At 43.7% G+C, this 19,871-nt stretch overlaps 1 protein-coding gene and 1 pseudogene across 1 annotated transcript in view; one reads left to right on the top strand and one right to left on the bottom strand.

Moving 5' to 3' along the window:
* LOC138261054 (ornithine decarboxylase antizyme 2 pseudogene) overlaps positions 1-5,718 on the bottom strand; it is a 31,793-nt pseudogene extending 26,075 nt beyond the window's left edge.
* Positions 1-19,871, top strand: part of DNAAF8 (dynein axonemal assembly factor 8) — an 882,921-nt gene that overhangs the window by 481,539 nt on the left and 381,511 nt on the right. The window lies entirely within an intron of this gene.

Here is a 19,871-nt window from a genome sequence, read left to right on the forward strand (position 1 = left end):
CCTCAGTGTATTTGGGGGGTGTAGGTGGGGGTCCTCCACCAGTCTTCTGGACAGCAATGTGGTGCCTTGATGCCATGGACCTCACCTTCCCACGCAAGTCGTTCCATCTCTTGCGGATGCCATCCCTTGTGCTTGGATGGTTTCCCACTGCATTGCCCTTGTTCACTATAGTCTGCCATAACTCCATCTTCCTGGCGATGGGTGTGTGCTGGACCTGTGCCCCAAAGATTTGTGGCTCAACCTTGAGTATCTCATCCACTATTGTTCTTAGCTCCCTTTCTGTAAAGCGTGGGAGCTTACGGGGTGCCATGGTGTGTGTTGTGGATGGTGTGTTGTGTGGATATTGGTGAGGGTGCTGTTTTGTGGTTGGGTGTGTGAGTTGTGTGTTGTGGAGTTCAGTGTCTGTGTGTACTGTTGTCAGTCTGGCTTAGCCTATTGGGGTTGCAAAGGATTGCGGGGTGTGTATGTGAGTGTTTTATAGTGTTATGAATGTGTATGTGGGTTTTAAACTTGCCAATGTGTGCATTTCTTTCTGTTGGGTCCCATTGCTGGCCGTGGCGGTCTGTACCGCCAATGGTCGTTCGGCATCCACTAACCGCCGGGGTGATTTGGCATCATTATTTGGCGTAGAGGGGGATTTGTGTGCTTGGCGGTGGTGGGGTGGGATGTGCAGCCTTTCCGCCGACAAGGCCCTGGTGGTGGCTGGTGGAAACAGAAATTTTGGCGGTTTCTGTTTTTGGCATCTTTATATAGCGGGTTTCTGTTCACCCCCAATGGTGGTCTTCTGTTCACCGTCGCCACAGCAGACGACGATGTTTACCGCCATGTTCATAATGACCCCCTTTGTGGCTGTTGTGCCCGTCTATGTGCCGTTCCTTTTGGGGCCTGCTTCCAAATGTTTTGTACCAACCACTGAGACAGCGAAAAACATTTTCAGCACAAGTATTAAAATGAACAGAATACTGGCAGGCTACGGATCTTTCTTTTTGAGGGCCAGGAGCAGGTCGTATTTTGAAGCTATTTAAGGTTTGGTAACCTCCATGAACGATTTGTGTCTACATTTGCTCCTCAGTTCAAGGAAGCACATGGCACCTGTGGTGTCAGCTTGTTAAGTGATTTAATTTTCCTAATATTGTACCTTAAGGTTTTTTAGGATTCTTTAGTGTTTTTCATCTACACTGTTTATTGCAACAATGTCATCATGCAGTTGGAAGCTTTGACCACCTCAGTAATGTTTCTAAAATCAATTTCTTAACCTCACTGGAAAGGCCCCAGCCTATGCATGATAGTTTGTAATTAAGTAATTAACAATTTTGTCTGATATAGGCTTCACTTGCCAGTACTAATCATTGACAAAATGAAGTTTAAAAATGTACGCTTTTGAGAATGCAGACCATAAAATGAATATACATATTATGGTTAAAAGGTTTCTAAAGAACCATCATTTTGTATTCACACCTTTATAATCCACTTCTTAAAATTGTGCACAGTATGCAGTTGTTGTTTATCATACGTAGATATAAGCACCAATTACTAAATTATTATATTGCTAATTGAGATATATGTGACTGCCTTTATCTCATATTGCTAGATGTGCTCTTCATTTTTCTTCTTAGAAACATTAGAGTCATTTCCATCCAAAGACTTTGGAATTCTAGATAACAGGCTACATTGACCTACAGCCATTTTGGAAAGAGAACATACCCTACTTATGGTTGCAGCTTATGTTGACCTAACCAACAAAGAAAGTCAAAGGCCTAAGCTAAACATTTGTACTTTAGATCATTCAAATATTAGCTGATAGAGACAGGGTTCACTCTATGCCGCTCTAAATTCATTTGATTCATTTGCTTCCTAAATAATAGAGTGGCTATGCTGATATTTGATCATCTTTTATTTGTTTATTTTATTTTGAGCTCATACAGATGCAGAATTCCTTCATTTCATAATCTAGAACAAATAAACAGACACACAATATACTTGGAAAATATAAAAAACATCTTTTTTGCAAACATTTCATTAAAGTGCTGCCCGTCCCAACAAGTGAACAAGACCACCGTCAACAGAGTTCTCATGATTATTCCATATCAATATAAAGTGCTATAAAACATGTGCAAAAAAAGCAACCTGTAAACGAGAAAAGAGAGCAACCTGCAAGCAAGTGAAAAAGAAATATACTTACAGTCCACAGATTGGTAAAACTGGAAGAGGCTACATCCAGGATGCCAAGAAGATGTACAAGCATACCGTTACGATAGCCTGATCCCAAAACAGATGGCCCCATAAGTAACATTATCATTATCCTGCCTTGATAACAAGTTTATTAAAAGTGTTGTGTGCCGGGTGCAAACAGAGTGACTTATATTCAACAAAGTGCAACCTCAATAAACATTTAGATATGATTTAAACAAAATGTTAAAACACAGTCCTTACCCAGGTACAAAAAATAAAAAATATACCATATTGCGCAGAATACTGTGTCATATAATGCTTAGATGTGGCTTTCACAACAGAGTTAAACAAGACCCCTCTGCTCCCCCGCTCTAAGATAAAATCTAGGGGTTGATAATGAGACCGAATTGCAACAAACCTATTAACACTTGTGGCACATTAAGCATAGGCTTTTGCAAATTTGCGTATACAAGACATTTTCTCCCCGCATCCCTGCAATGAGGGGACCTGACTAGTCTTTCAATTATGCAGAATTAAGTATCGGCTACTGCAGTTGAAATATAGTATTGTCCTTGTTAACTTTTCGACTTTCCTTGGACACTCCAAATTGCACTAACCTGGCCTCAGGGACAATAGTAATTCTTGCTCCCTTACTTATGACTGAGAACAATACCTCTCAAAAATGGCTCAGTTTTGGGCACATAAAAATACATGTTATCTGTCCCCAGTATCATCCTGATAGCAGCGAAAGCATTGATCATGCACTTCATGGTACATCCTGTGCAAAACATTCGGAGTCTAATAAGCCATCCATCATGAGAGAAAAGTCATCCTCTTGAAATTTGCAGCTCTCAGTGATTTATCCCCTATTTCAGAAATGACCTGCCAATCATCTTCCGTAAATCTACATATAGTTGTCTCATAGATTATTTAGAGAAACCTGGGTACAATATCCTGCTTTAATCTGTTGCGGAGTAGGCAGTACGTATGACCAACCCCTGTGAGCCTGGTCCTAATCAGTGAATGCATAACCTGGTGTGGGTCTCGACTTAGGGCATACAAATTAGAAATAAAATGGGTTAGCTAAAGAAAGCTCCACCTAAAATGATCCCATTGGCCCCACACCTCTGCTTGACCTCATCCCAAGTTAGTAATGTAAGTCTTATGGCAAAATCCCCTAACTCCTTCAAACCAAGTGATGCCTAAAATGAAACGAGAGAGAGAGAGAGAGAGAGAGAGATAGAGATATTTACATTCCGAAATGTGGAGATGCTTAAAACCTTCTGATACCTGATAGATATTATATATAGCAGACATCCTACTACCCCATTCTTGTAGTGTCTTGTATCTCATTTTCTTTGGTAGCTTTGCAACGTTAATAAAAGCAGGGTGACTAATCGCAGATTCCTGTACCATTTTCTTAATTAAAAAAAAAACATCCAGCACCCCCTTCCTTCCAGCAATCTACCTAATATATCCAATAATGCTGCTTGATAATACGTCCTCCTTGATACTTCTGGAGCTGCATTATAGCAAGCTTAACCCTGGGGGCCTTCTTATTCCATTTAAAACTCCTCAACAGGATGTCAAGTTCTTGAAAATAATAAATAACTGTTATTAATCTTGATGGGGATATTAGAGAACAAAAATAAGGAGAAAGATTGGCATCTTAACTAATGCCACTCGTCCGATAAGAGAGGTAGAAGAGATCACTTAGCCAACAGATCTGGTACCTTCGCCAACATAACAGCATAGTTCAGATGAAATAACTGGGAGAAATCACTAATCACGTATATGCCCAAATACCTCACTGGGCCACGAGCCCTTGCCTGATGATGTAAAAATCCTGGTAGGTCTTCAACTGAATCATTAAAGAGCAATATCCAAGTCTTGCTCTGGTTCACCCTATAGCCTGCAGTGTCAGTGTCAGTATATTCCAGAAAATGAAATGCCTGCTGCACATTAGCTGTATCAGACTTAAGGTATGACACCATATCATCAGCAAATAACTTAAACTTGGGCATCCCTTTCAGCAGTGGATTCAAGTCAGATGTGCTGTGTAGTTTAAATGCTAAAGGCTCATTGAAAAAAGCAAATAGGGAGATAAGGGACATTCCTGACGGGTGCCTATATTGATGGAAATGTGCCCAACCATACTAGAATTCACAATGACCATGGCCTGCGCACCCTGGTATAAATACTTAATCATTACCACAAATTGCGGGGGGAAACCGAATTGCAATAAGGACAAAATTAAAATGTCACAATTAACCAGGTCGAACGCCTTTTCGGCGTCGACGATAAGTGCCCCTGCAGGAATTATAAAATTTGTGTTTGAAGCCATCAGTCAGTTGGAAACAAAACCGCACTGATCGTGATGGATCAGTGCTTGACCCGCTAGAGTAACTAGTGGTGCCCAAATTTTGGTCAAAAGCTTATAGTCTGCATTAAGCAGACTGATTGATCTATAGGAGTTGACACTTAATGGAGTTTTGCCCTTTTTTGCAAAGCTTACTGTAATGGATTCCTTAAACGAGAGGGGAACCAACCCACCCTCCCTTATACAGTTGATTAGTTCAGTTTTTTTTTTTTCAAATGTTTTCACTATCATCAAGTGGGTCTTTTATTACATTACCTCAGGCACAAGGTGATAATAGGCTACTAAATGTGCCACACAAGTGAAGTTTAAAATCATCCACACTGGTTTATAAACGTCATTAACTACCTAGCAAATACCTGTTTGCGTATATATGTTGAGATTTATATGCGTACATATGTTCTGATCTCCAAGTAAGATACATTTCAAAGACAAAAGTTAACTAAAGATAAAACACAGCCAAACTAACAATTGAAAAAGGATGCAATGCCAGTCTTAAAGGTGCTTGTGTGTTCTGTTTGCCACAAAAGTTGGCAAAATACCTGCTGCTCTGCCTTCCGCAAACTTTTCGTGAAACACACACACAAAGTATCCTCTTCAGAAAAAAAATATGCAACATTCCTTGATCGCAGACGTCTGAGGAGGTCTGATCCAGTGCATAGACCATGAACATGACGTCAGGTCGGGATGAAGCGCATGGATGTCCTGGCCGGACAACCTCAAAGCCCAAGAAGCTGAATGTCTTTCCTAAAACATAGAAAGACATAGCTCATTTTCATCTTTTCCTCTGCAAACTCGAGCAATGCCAGCAACCCTTCCTTGCTCCCTTCGGCCAGCAGGCCATCGGGAATTGCCACAAAAAGGCTTTGATTGGACAGCACGACCTCCCAGCAGGAGACCTTTACATCAGTCACCTTGTACTGGAAGTGGATGGGCTGTGGCTTGTCATTGTGTATGGGGCGATCCTGTGTAACTGTGAGCTTCTCATCCTTATATATATGACAGCTAGGAGAGCACCATCCCTGCTGTCCCCTCGCCCACCGGGGATCTTCAACAGTGGGTGAGGAGCATCAGGAGCAACATGGAGGCCCTGGAATGATGTGCCTGCAACACTGAAGCTGGGCACAGTTACTGAAAGGTAATATACTACTGTCCTGTGTGTTTATCATTCTCCTCCTCCCGTCCACTCAAACTGCCAATCTTAAGTAAAGACTTAAAAAGATGCTGAGGTCTCCTGCTACCCTGGAGCATCAGGCAGCGGCACCCTCATCTAGGCTACACGATCTGTGATTCGTCGGTGCTGGGCGAGGGCTGCTCTGTGAGTGCATCTCAGCTGCTTAGTTGCAAGCTCCAGAGGAATCTGTAGCTTCCTCAGTAGTTAAGCTATGACATATGATAGTTCAGTTAAAAAAATAAACTAGTTGAGGTACAATGTCTTATAGAACTCCGAGGGAAATCTATCATTTCCACAAGTTTCACATTGGGCATTTTAGCTAAGGCTTCAAAAACCTCAGAGTCTTTCTTTTCCCCATCACAGCCTTAACCAATACCCCAGGTAACTGGGGCAATATTAACAAACAAGTCTATTGTTCTATGCAAGACTGGGGCACTTGATATGTAGCTTTGTATAGTTCTCTATAGTTATGCAGAAAAACCTGGCGACATCATCTTTTTCCGAGACCATGCTATTTGTGGCCAGATCCTCAATGCGCCTTACTAGTGGCTTTGCCTGTTTAGCCCGGGTAGTCCAAGCAAGGAGCTTTCCAATCTGCTGCCCTTCCTCATAAAATTGCTGTTGAATCTGCTTGCAGCACTCTCTAGAATGATTGATTTTTTATGCAATGATGCGCCCCCGTACTGCATTTCCTGTAGCCACTCTTAATTAGATAATAGAGTCCTAGCGAACTGCCACCTAGACCTTGTGCTTGAAGGGGCTGCTAATTCTACTGACATTGATACCACAGAGTGGTCGGAAACAAAATCCAGCCAAATGTCTGTTCCCATTAATTTAAATGTCTGGGAAGCCAGAAAAAAAATCAAGATGAGAAGCATTAAAATGTAGCCGGATTTGCATGCCTTCGAGGATCTGTAAACCCAAAGTCTTGCCGTAAAGGCAGAGATCACCTGCTTAGTCTTAGGATTCAGATGCTTCTTGGCCTTATTCGATGTATCTGTTGAAAGATCTTGAATAAAAATAAAATCTCCCCGCAAAATCAACAGGCCCTCTGACCCCATACCAACTTGATATAAAGATGACATGGGGCCAGGTTCATCACTGATTGGGCCATAGTAGTTCGCCAGATTGAGGGGAAAACCATTTGCCAAAACCTTGATCCAGAGCTACCTGCCCGAGGATCCCTGATCACCTCTTTTACTTCCCCATTGATACCATTACGTAAATATATCGCCACACCGCTAGCAACTACCCCCAGTGAAGCACAGTACCAATGAGAAAACTTCTTAGGGATTAAAATTGTAGGGTCGTTGCTCATCACATGGGTTTCTTGGAAGAGAAAATTACCTGCAGAGCAAGTGACATTTACCATTTTATAAGACCCCCTTATTCACGCTTGTTGAGAATTCTTTTAGCATTACACCATATAATTCTTAAATTATACCTTGCCCTTTATCGGTAATCTGCTACTGTTGACACTGACACTAAAGATATCCATCTTCACAGAGCTTAATTTTTCCTCTCTCCCCTACCACCAGTGACCCCCTCACCTTCGAAAGTGACCCATCCTCCCCCCATGAACTTACATTAAAAAAAACACAAATTTGCTGCAAAATGCCCCAAAATCTGCTGGAAAGTTGGAATATTAACAAGACCCTTATAACACAAACATCTCAAAACTATAAAAATAAAAGTTTCAGCTAGAAGATAATTTAAATATATAGTGAATGGTAGAAGAGGTTATGATATTTGGGCCCCCTTTCACTTAGTGTGACCCACAAGATTGCCTGAACAGAAAGAGCACATTGCCCTAGGACCACCACAGGCTGAATTATGGGCACAAATATATTGTAAAATGAATGCCTTCAACCTATTGGAAGTGGCACCCGGGACCAAATGCCTATACCCCTAACAACAGGTCTTTTAGACAGCGCGTGCATGCTGTTTAGGCTCAACCTAAAATGGTGCAATATTAAACATTAATTTCTTGAAAGGTTCCCTCAAATTATCGGTTCCTGCACCTAAAACTGCTTTTCAATTTTAGTCCTTTTGACTAAGAGTGGTGGAGCGGCTTAAAAAGGTATGCTTTTAATCAGTCTTAAAGAAATGCACAAATCTCTCTTGTGGGCCTGCCCGGCACACAGCCAAAGTCATGCAAAGCAAGATGAGGTTGCAAAATGTCAAGGATGCGCTTTGGGTGGGTAAGACGGTGTTTACGATTCAAGCATTCAGCCGCAACACAACACCCAGCGATACCTGGGTTCTTCCAGCGCTGGAAGTGTCCGCTGAAAGGCACATCACACTTTCACTGAAACTTCGGCGCTGAGATGCCTGACACAAAAATGGTCGTACAGTGCTGACTTGAGAGCATAAAACGCAATGTAATCATTGTCTCCTCATCATGTTTCCCAACCTACTGAAGCCCTCAGCCACCGGGTGCTAAACGCTTAATCTCCCTCTCATACACAACCATGTAGCATCAGATGGCGGTAGTGCCTCAGCTACGGAGAATATCTGGTGCTGTACGTGGCCGTGTCTCGATATTTGATCCTCAAATATGAAGAAATGCAACGGCAGAGACATCAAACACAGAGCCATGGACAGGGGCGGCCCGTCCTATAGGGCTGAGGGGCCACCCCCCCCCCCCAACCTTTTCCCCTCATGAAGAGTGTCTGTCAGGCTGAACAAAGGTCAGCCTGACAGACACTCTTCATTTTCAGCTCAGGCAGCCAGGAGCAGACATGCACGATTTGTGCAGACTCCGGGCTGCCTGAGCTGAACTTTGATGGGCTAAGGAAGTCACAGCTCCTATGGGCGTGACAACCTCAGCTCAGCAAAGGTGCCTCGAGGCCCTCCCCGGGTGACGAAGAAAGCGTCACCCATTGACTTCGCCCTGGGCCCTACAAGGTTTAAGCCCTGAAATGCCCAGGGCGAGTGTCAATCAGTGACACTTTGTCACAGTGTGGGGTGGGGTCAGCAGTCTCACTGACCCCATCGCACTCTGTGACGAGGCTGGGGCTGCTGGGAAGGCAGTAGTCCCAACCCTCCTGGGACCTCGAGGCTGAAGGTAAGTGTGTGCGTGCGTGTGTGAAAGAATGAGTGTGTGTGATGTTTTAAAATGAATGTTTGGTGCGTGCGTGCATGTTTGAATGTTATGAGTGTTAATGGATGTGCGTGCGTGTGTGAAAGAATCAGTCTGTGTGTGTGTGAAGTTTTAAAATGAATGTTTGGTGCATGCTTGCATGTTTGAATGTTATGAATGTTGTTAATGGATGTGTGTGCGTGCGTGTGTGAAAGAATGAGTGTGTACTTCCTGCCCGCCCCCCTCCCTCCTAAAGCTGACGGCCGCCACTGGCCATGGAATCAATAAGAATCAGTACCTTCTTACAGCTGAGTCAGTATTGATCTATGTCTGATAAAGAGCACGGAAATGTCACACCCTCCTTTGCTCATGTTTATCAGATGTCTCACAACAGCACACATCCTTCCTACATACATATACATCATTAGGTGTGCCTTCAAACTGCTACTGGAGCAGTGACATCACATGACCCTTGTGAAGCGCTGTGGGAAATGAAAATTAAGGACACCGTTAGAAGCAACCATTAGCAAAGCCATTATGCCCGTATCCTTCAGGGGATAACTTTTTGCGTATTGCCTTAGATGTCTTTGAAACAAAATCAGATGAATAAGCATCATAGTCTGCTTCATCAATATGGAGTAGGGAGCAGGGCCCTTTTTCAGTTGAAGTTGTGCACTTGCATTCAAGTGTTTATCAGGTTCTGCTTTGAGATCTATTCCAAATTGTGTGTGATCCTAGGTTAAAAGTTTTCTTTTCATTGTGTTATTTTGGAGTGACTTTCTGTTATTGTTAGAGTACATTGCTTCACCGATGGATATGTTCTTTCTATGTGCAACAACCTCTTTGAATTTAGTCTTGCTACTGCATCTCTTTTACATTTAGATGTCACCTCTAAATCTAGAAGTGATGGGCTTTGGTCCTTAAGGCTTGTGTGCAGAGATAGCACATTTTCTCTTTGAGGAACCCACTCCTTTTTGGAAGTTTAACTGGGTATGTTTTTAACTGTTAATGGCCTAGGTACTGTCTTATTTGTAGGTAAGTGGTACACAATGTTGTTGATTTAAAAAAAAAAGTCTAAACATTGACCTTTAAGCACTTTGTTTAGTTAACATTATCTGGTACAATGTTCACTTTGATTAATAAGCTGACTAGCCCTTCTTTGTTTGACTTGTTGGTTCCTCTGCCTGACCTTGTAATGTCATTGCCGCCCGAGAATAATATCCCATGTTATGAGAATGCTCCTCCATCTGACTGTTAGAAGGCAGTCTATAGAAGGTGATAGATGGCTCTGCTCTCTGCAGTGTGTACAGGCCACTTCCTACAACTGTGTTTGAGTGACACCAGATTGTCATAGTTTGGACTCTTGCTCTAGGCAAGACTGCTGGTTAAAGGATGACAGAACTTTTGCTTGTAGGCGACTATGCCTATCCTACAACAAGTCGCAACTGTTGTCCCCAACCTTACCGGCTCACTAGCAGCACCTCACCAGAAACACAATAGTAAAAGGTGATTTGTGGTTGCCTTTACGCATGGACTCGAGAATAAGACTTCTCAGGTATTATTTTGGTTAAACGGAGATGACCCCTTTCTCACAGATAAATCATGTCTCATACAAACACAGGAAATGACAAAGATGCAGTAAAGTTTCAATAGTTTTTATTTAACACAACTGCAGTTTGCGATATGTTGCATGGGCTGCAATGATCAGGATAATGAATAATGCAAGAAACAGAATTGTGAAGACGAGAGTCATTATCACAAAGACCCCCACCATCTTGCAATGCATGTAAAAGACATACGAGATGTAATATGCCCTAATACCCTAATGTGAGAGGCCTAACCTTCTACCTAAAGGAGAGCTGGGTTTGCTAAACCTAATCTGCCAATGCCTTGTCCATGAGAGGAGCCCCAACCCTCGTTACCTTGGAATGAGGTCTTTATCTCAGACTCCGCAGGGACATGAAGACTGGGTCAGCATCAAGACGACGTGCAGCATCGGTATCAGCGATGGTGGCGATGCCCTTTGGTCGGAATCCCTCTGATTATCTGTCTAAAGTGTGATGTATTTATACAGATCTACCAGGACCCCTGACGTAGGTGTGTTCCCAAACAATAGATAACAGACATGCTTGGGACGGCAATTATTATAAACAAATCCCTTGAAAGTATAGAGAGGGAAAATCCCAAAGTGTGAACACCTACTGTTTGTTTGTCTTTGTTGCTTGATCTTGACACCTTAGTGCGGTGGCACTGATAATGCAAAGCATAACAAGGGGCCTAACTATAAACAAGGCAGCCATCTTAGATGAATTAACTAATTAAATGGGCTAAGACAGAGCAAGCTAAGTAGGTTAAAAGTCACTAGGTGACGGGGGCACAAGTCTGCCAGCCAGAGGCTAAGCTAACTCCTGTTATTCCATTAAAACAAACTATTATTCACTACACCCTCCCCATTGCCGTAACAGGTATGACGAAGGTACAGGAACCCAAATGCTAAAATAGCTCTGAACTAAAAAGCTAAAAGCATAAAAACTAGCCCAAAAAACTCTTTAACATGTGTTAAAAAGGAATAAAAACTGTTCAGCTAAAATACATACAGAGATGTTAATGTCAACCATGATAAGCACAGCGTGCCAAAGCAAGGTAATTTAAATGCATAATTTTAATCGGGAATGGCAAACCAATTCCTCAAATTAGTTGCTGTACGCATGATCTCGAAGAGTGCCATCGAAGTCACCAACCAAGGACCTAAAAAATGAGTCAACATCATCTGATGTTAAACCGAGTGCTGGGCGGACAAACTGATCCACAGAGCAGTAGTGAGCAGTACTTTCTGGTGTAAAGTCATCCGTTGCAGTGCCGTCGTCCATTGTAGATCTCAAAACGGAAGGCTCACAGATGGCCTTGAGGAGCAACCTCAGTCTCAAGGGGCATGACCGTGTATGAACCCTCATCGGGGACATCAGCAGTTCGTGATTCACAGGAAATGTCGGTGCAACATCAAGACAGACCATAGGCAGATGTTCAAAGAGGCACCATATGCAGCGGAAAACTGGTTGTACGCAGCAGAGAAGGGGCCGAAATGACAACGACCAGTCATGCTCCAGTTCCACCAGCAAGGGTGCAGCGAAGAGCCGAACCATGTGTTCACGGCACAGTGGAGTTGGTGGGAGCAGCTCCATTGCTCTACGTAGCTGGAAAGAAACAACCACTGCGAATCAGAAGAAATAGCAGTAGTAGTCTGCCAATCAAAGCCAAAATAATTAGAAAGCCACCAAACACACTTGAAAGAGCGAGTGGATGGCCGACGGGATGACTCAGAAGACAGTCTGGAAGATGGACACGAAACCAGACCCGACAGCCTTAAAGGAATGGACAATCCCAGTAGTGCTCAAAGCATTGAATATTCTGGATACCAGTTCTCCAAAGTGCTTGGGGAAGTTGGTATTTAATAGGGATTGTATCTCGGCTGATGATCTTGCAATCTGGAGAGCATACGTCTCTTTTGCGGATGTCAAGGCAACCTGTTTTTGAAACAATAGCGCCTTTAGTCTTCTCAGCTTGTCATAGTTCACATTAATAGTATCTCTGTGGAGCCACATGCCAGATACTTTTATCTCTCGTGTGGGGGGGAATAAAACATGTCCACAACACGTAACGACCTTCGAGACCGAGATTGGACAGGCAATTCCTGGTCGCATGCCGCATCAACTTTGATCGTTCAGTACCACATAACTTCCATTGGAAAGTACATGAAATACCGGGCGAACCAAAGGGACGGGAGTACCCTTCAAGAAACATGCTAAGTTTGCGACCCCCACATTGCAAAGTCCGTGAAGGGACACCTGCTTGCATATCATTGAATGACCAACAGCAGTCTCACATTTGTTTCCGCTAAGAAAGACCTCTGTTTCGCCGTTCAGACATTTATAATCAAAGGGCAACTCCCACTCTTCCTTAATATAGCTATCTCCTAGTTGCTCGTATCTTCCCACTGCAAGATGTTTCAGGCAGCTTGAGAAACGAAATGTCGAAATGGGTAAATAATTATGCCATGTAATAGACAGATAGTTGAAGGACTCTCTGCTACCGTGAAGGGCAACTTATCTAGTTTTTCTACGTGAAGCATGGTGAAACTAGCCTCCCTTTTAGCCATTGTCTGTTGTTCTCTGGAAAAATTAAAAGCAGTGAAGAATTCACTCCCGTTAATGTACTTCCATGGAATACGGCCATTTTTCAATGTCTGTAGAGTCCAACCCAGATGCATGATGGAACGTAGCTGTGTCTGTCCATGATACAACCGGGACAAGTCTGTCTGAGTGATATCAATAGCAGACGACACTATATTCAATAGTGAATAAATCCTGTTGGACAGAGTATTCATGCAGTTGTTGACAACTGCTAAAGCCTTCTCTAAATTTTCCTTATCCAATTGCCTTAAACGTGCAGCAGCCTCAATCTGTGAAAGTTTCCAAATGTATTGTACGTAGCATATAGGAACCTTTTTGAGCGTTTTATTTTAGGACCCAGCAGAAAATCTGCAAGTCTAAATCTTCAGAAAGAGTGTTCAGGTGTTTCTTAACTGCAGCTAACGTTTTGGTCTGTACCCATTGCTAGCACAGTTTACCCACACTGTGGGGGTCATTCTTACTTTGGCGGGCGGCGGAGGCCACCCGCCAAAGTAACCCCGTCAGAACACCGCACCGCGGTCGAAAGACCGCTGCGGTGATTCTGAGATTTGCCCTGGGCTGGCGGGCGGCCGCCAAAAGGCCGCCCGCCAGCCCAGGGCAAATCAACCTTCCCACGAGGACGCCGGCTCAGAATTGAGCCGGCGTAGTGGGAAGGTGCGACGGGTGCAGTGGCACCCGTCGCGTATTTCAGTGTCTGCATAGCCGACACTGAAATACTTTGCGGGGCCCTCTTACGGGGGCCCCTGCAGTGCCCATGCCATTGGCATGGGCACTGCAGGGGCCCCCAGGCACCCCCTACCGCCATCCTGTTCATGGCGGGTTTCCCGCCATGAACAGGATGGCGGTAGGGGGTGTCTGAATCCCCATGGAGGCGGAGCGCGCTCCGCCGCCATGGAGGATTCAGAAGGGCAGCGGTAAACCGGCGGGTGACCGCCGGTTTACCCTTTCTGACCGCGGCTGAACCGCCGCGGTCAGAATGCCCTTCGGAGCACCGCCGGTCTGTCGGCGGTGCTCCCGTGGCCGGTGACCCTGGCGGTCACCGGCCGCCAGGGTCAGAATCAGGCCCTGTATGTTGTAATTATACACGTATGTTGACCCGATATAAAGCGAGGGTCTGGCCTGTTATTCCAAGAAAAAAAACTGAAATGTTCAAGAAATGCGATTGACACTCATTGGTATCAGTGGGCCATATTACCCACCCGCCTGGACTGGAAAGTGAAGAATTATAGGTACCAGCCTTAACCATTGCATCTAGCCTATCCTCTGTGACATTAAAGAAGTATTGCCAATCTTTAAATCTTGCTGGAGTGGGGATACTGGGCGTATTCATGTCTTTAATTTTTGCTAACCCTAGACAGGATGTCTGCTGAATAGTGTCATTTAAGAAAATCATTTGCACAGGCATCAGGCATGCTCGAAATAAAGCTTCCCTACCCTGTATCTGCCAATCTTGTGTTCCCCATACACTTTTCAAGTCAATAGTGTTCTTCCAGTATTCGTAACCTTCAACTGCAAGCCGGCAAACAAAGGGATCTGAATAAATCAGTTTTGTGTCCGTTAGCAAAATTTTCCTAATTTGTGCTGGAGGTATTTTAAAATAATACAACTCTGCTTTTTTTTCTGTCATGCCCAGAGAAATATGTAAATTTATCACTATAGAATTTTGGGCTCCCCACTGGTGGTGTAGAACAGTGTTCTCACTGTTTGTAGTTTAATACTGGCCTGCATATAGTGGCACGGTGTAGGTAGTAATGTCCCCAATTGTTATAGCAGAACATTTCTCCATAATTCATTGTATGTTCATATACATCATCACTTTCAAAAGCGGAATAATCCTTCATTTCAGTTGGCATGGAATCAACTGTTTGGACTTCCCACTCATCAGAGACAAACATCAGGTGTAATTACATCTGTCATAGAAATTTTGAACACATATGGTATTTCAATAATCTCTGTAGGCCCGTATATATCAAAGGGAACTTTGTCCCACACAATCCCATCAGAAATCGGTATTGCTGTAACATTTACCTGGGACAAGTCTCTTCGGACTTTATGTGAGGAATGATATGGAGTTAAAACTTCATCAACAAGCTCAACAGAAGAGCGATCAAGAATTTAGGGCCAGATGTATGAAAGCATTTTGCATTCGCAAACGGTGCGAATGCCCATTTGCGAATGCAAAATGCCATTTCAGAATGTATGAAATACATTCTGAACGCAATTTTAAGGCCAAAATAGCGATTCCTTAAAATTGCGACCCTGTTTTAGAGAGTCGCAAATTGCGACTCTCTAAATTAGAAATCGCAAATAAGGATTCCTTATTTGCGATTTCTTAGCACATGTATGAAGCAATTCCTAAATGCGATTTTGGCATTTAGGAATCGCTAATTACCACCAAGTTGAACTTGGTGGTAACCATGTGCAAAATTTAAAAATGCATTTAAAATGCATTTTTAAATTGTATATGTAAAGCACACATGCCCTTTTGGCATGTGTGCACCTTACATGTCCCCCCCAAAAAAATTGGGGTGTAGCAGAGGGGGCCTTAGTCCCCCAGCACCCTGGGGTTTTGCATTTCCAAAATTGCGATTTCTAGTTCAGAAATCGCACTTTTAGAAATGCAAAAAATTTGCAGATATGGGCCAACAGGCCCATAGCTGCGAATGGGGCCAGTATCGCAATTTGCCATTCGGTAATAGCATTTGCGATTTTTAAGAAATCGCTATTACCGAATTGCAAATGTGGTACATGGCACTTTGCGAGTCGGAAATAGCGATGTCTTAAAAATCGCTATTTCCAAATCGCAAAGGGACGTGATGATACATCTGGCCCATAGTGACCATTTATGAGCAAAAAGAAAACAGTCACAAAACCAACCCATAAAAATAATGCTGAGAATGTCAGACAGAACCATAAATAGTTCCACAGGTATATTAAATAGTTCTTTTTAAGCCATTGATACAGCTTACTTCTTGTTGAAACATTGTCAATCACAGTAGTGGATGAGTCTGAAGAAAAGTCATCAATGTCAATGAAATAGCCAGAGGCAGTCTCTGCAAACACAGGAGCTGGTGCATTATTTGTACTTTGGTCCACTTCATGTGGAGGCTCCTGGTAGACAGTGTCAACAGTCTGTGAGGTGTTTGTGTAACAAAACAGCCAAATCTTGGACAGGAGTGGTCATCGATGTGGTGACTGGAACTAACAAAAGTTCATTTTCCGCCCTCCCCATGGCCGAGGAGGTGTCTGGAACAGCACTGGACATTGTTGCATAGTCCGTAGTAGTGTTGTTCATCCTACTATGTAGATGTATGTCCTATTGGGTAGTGAGAGGGGATCAGGAGCCACCCAAGGGACCTCTTGGTCTACTGTGAAGGATCGGCCACATGGTGTAATTTGTCATAGATGGAGATAAATCTGTTCGTTCGAGAGCCAGACAGTGGTGGTAAGATGACAGTCCTGGTACCTTGAATTCCCATGACCGGTACAGGTGCTCTGTATGATGGACCGAATTCCTTCTTCACAGCGATCTTCTCATGAACCAGATCCCCAACTTTAGGAATCCAGCCAGTCAAAGTTTTCGCTAAATCCCTTATTCCTAAAGTGGCAGCACTTGTAGATGATTTATCATCCCGAAACTGCTGAAGCTCCTCTAAAACAGTGAGACGTTCATTTATGTTAAATGGTGTTTCTGCTGCCACCATACCAGAGGCATCAAGATCTGGGATATACATAGATATCCCAAAGAGAACCTCATAAGGAGTGCGTCCCCCCAAGGACCGTCTTGGCAGATTATTCAGTGCTCTCTGGACCCCATATAGGTGATGTAACCAACTGCGGCCTGAACCTAATACTCAAGCTGTTAAGGACTGCTTTAGATCACGATTCCGCCTCTCCACGACCGAATTTCCCTCGGGATGGTATAGTGAGGATTAATGGAGTTCAACACCCATTGTCCCCATGGTGTCCCGGAATGCCTCAGAGGCAAACGCAGGGCCCTGGTCCGAGTGGAATGCTGCAACCGCATGTGTACCGATAAAGATCAGCAAGTCTTTTATAACAGTCCGAGCGTCAGCCGACCATTGTGGCCATACCCACAGGAATCTAGAACAAGAATCTACATCGACTAGAATGTATTTGTATGCACCATCAGGCTGTAAGGGACCACAATGGTCCAGGTACACACGCCTATTGGACACTAAGAGGAATGTCTGCGGTGGGTGTTTGATATTAGAGCCCTTTATCTGTTGGGAAATGTCACAGCAAAGGACATACTGCTTTGTTCGTCTGCATGGAGAAGTGTTTTGTAAGAGTGTTATCGTGGCCGATATACCAGCATGTGCAGAAGCGACACCCTCATGCGCTGCTTTTACTAGATCTAATCTCTGGTCTTCGTTGGGGATGACTCGATCTCCAACCCCAGGAATTGTTGCTTAGGCATCATTCTGTGCACTGATATGGTAAGTATAGTTTGTAGGGTATCCCTTTGGAAGGGGCTTGCTTGCAGCTGAAGCTTTCACAGCAGTCAGTATTTCATTATCCAGTCTCGTTTGTGAACGAGTCACTGCAGCCACAGAAGCCGTAGCTACTGCTGCCTTGGCCGTTTCATCGGCCAGTGTATTACCAGTAACGTGTACTCCTACACGTTGGTGGCCAAATGTATGTACTACATGGACACTCAGTAGCTTATCCTTAAGATCAGCCACCCTCCCCCACAATAGTTTGTGTTTAATGGTGCTCCCTTTAGAATCTCTAAACCTGTTAAGCCTCCAATGACTGAGATAATCATTGTATGACTGAAAGCAGTAGTATGAGTCACAGACTATTAAAGTCAGGCTTCCTGACTCAGTATGTTCGAGCGCTAGTAAAAGAGCTTTGAGTTCAGCCAACTGGGCTGTGCAGTCCCCTAAGGTCTGCGTGTACGTATTGTGAGGGTGGAAGACTTCATCTCCCATCACTCCGCTCACCGCTGCGCAAGCTGCGGAGTATTGATGTTTAGTACCTACAGCCGGATGTGCTGAACCGTCAGTGTATATGACAGTATGGTATCTGTCGAGTGGCAAGATATTTAGAGAAGCGGGGTACTCTTGTTCGTACTGGAGAAACTCTTGTGTCTGAAGTTTTGGATCAAAAATGTAATCGACGTCAGTGGCGGTCAGAGACGTTGCCCATTGAATCCAGCGTAGAAGTAATGCTTTAGCATTAGGAACGCTTGCTTTGGTGACAGCCTCTAAAGCTGGCACCGGGGAGACAACAATAATACGTTTCCTCTGGGCAAGTGGCCTCTCTTTTATGACTGCCATCTGAACTGCCGTCAGAATCTTTTGAGTAGGTGCAAAACGTTGTTCTGCGTTCGAGTATAAATGTGATTTATATGCTATGGGTACTGTGTCGCCTTCGTTGAAATTGACATAAGTAAATCCAATGGCACCAGCAATTATTCTGATGACCAAATTTGTTTTATTGTCATATGTGGGTAAGTGTTTAGCTTCTAACATGTCCTGTTGCATTTCCCTAAGGATGCATGTGTGTTCAACCATGCAGTGTCTGCTAGAAAAATTGGGCTGAACCAAGTCATAAAGTGGCTTGATGCGTTGTGCATAATCTGGAATGTATGTTCTTCCAAAATTAAAGAAACCTAGTAATGACTGTAGTTTCTTAAATGTGTTAGGAGGGTGCAGTTGAGCACATTTTTCTAGAAAGTGCGGGGCCAGGCTCTTACCCTCGTTTGATATCCCAGGAACAATACAATGAGAAAGGAGATCTTGCTTTTCTTAAAGTTGAATTTGTAACCGAGGTCTGCAAATTCCAAAATGATCCGATCGACCCTTGCAAAATGAATGTCGAGGTCGTCGTCTGTGAGATATATGTCATCCACGTAGGATAATGCCTCGGAATGAATATCATGTAATATTGATGTTACACGGGCTGAAAATAGCCCCGGGCTGTTTTTATAGCCTTAAGGAAAACGACAAAAGCGTTTCTGTGAGCCAAATGAGAATGCACTCAGGTCCCGACTTTCGTGTGCTAAGTTCTGGCAGAAAAAGCTATTAAATATGTCTAATGTTGTTTTATATTTTTTACGCACAATATTATTTATTAGTGCTGTGCTATGTGAATTTTGTATAGCATATGTGCTTGTATGACTATTTAAATGTTTATAATCAAGGACTATTCTGTATGAATGGTCTGGCTTTGCAACGGGGAATAACGGATTATTCATTGCAGATGTACAGGGCTCAGTTAGTCCCTGGTACTCAAGCTGGGTGAGGATCTCCCTCACCGGGGCTTTCGCTTCATGTTTAACAGGATATTGTGGCTACGGTTGGGGTGTGGGTCTAACGGGAATAACATGACAAGGAGACCCTTTGTCCCAACCTACATGATTGCGATATAACGCAGGTGCTAAAGCCCATTCACCAGCATAGGCTTCTTTTTCTGCTTCTGGAACAAGATCGGGGAAAGAAGGCAAAATGACATCTTCCCCATGCAGGAGTTTACGGACGTGTTCAGGTGGCCAGTCTCTTTCGGCCAGTAGGATATCACTAGTAAGTTAATCCCATAATATCACACTAATGGTGCGCTCCACGTCTCCCTCTATCTGAATTTTTAAATCATAAACCCTGTCGGGTGGGAGAACGCGGCCATCCGCAGTTTCAACTGCGATAAAGTCGCTAGTTGCTGTCGCATCCAGATGATCTTTCAGACTCTGGCGACATATCTTGACCTCTGCTGCGCTGTCTAACAGAGTCACTGCCCATGTCTTGTTCCTCAACAGTGTTCTCAAGTATACTGGCATTTTTAGTTGTCATTGCTGCCACCTTTTTCTTTTTAAACTGTGGCTTTTGCTGAGGAGTCTTTTCTTCTTTTTTAATG

The sequence above is a fragment of the Pleurodeles waltl genome, chromosome 10 (genome assembly GCF_031143425.1).
Source record: "Pleurodeles waltl isolate 20211129_DDA chromosome 10, aPleWal1.hap1.20221129, whole genome shotgun sequence".
NCBI classification, from domain to species: domain Eukaryota; kingdom Metazoa; phylum Chordata; class Amphibia; order Caudata; family Salamandridae; genus Pleurodeles; species Pleurodeles waltl.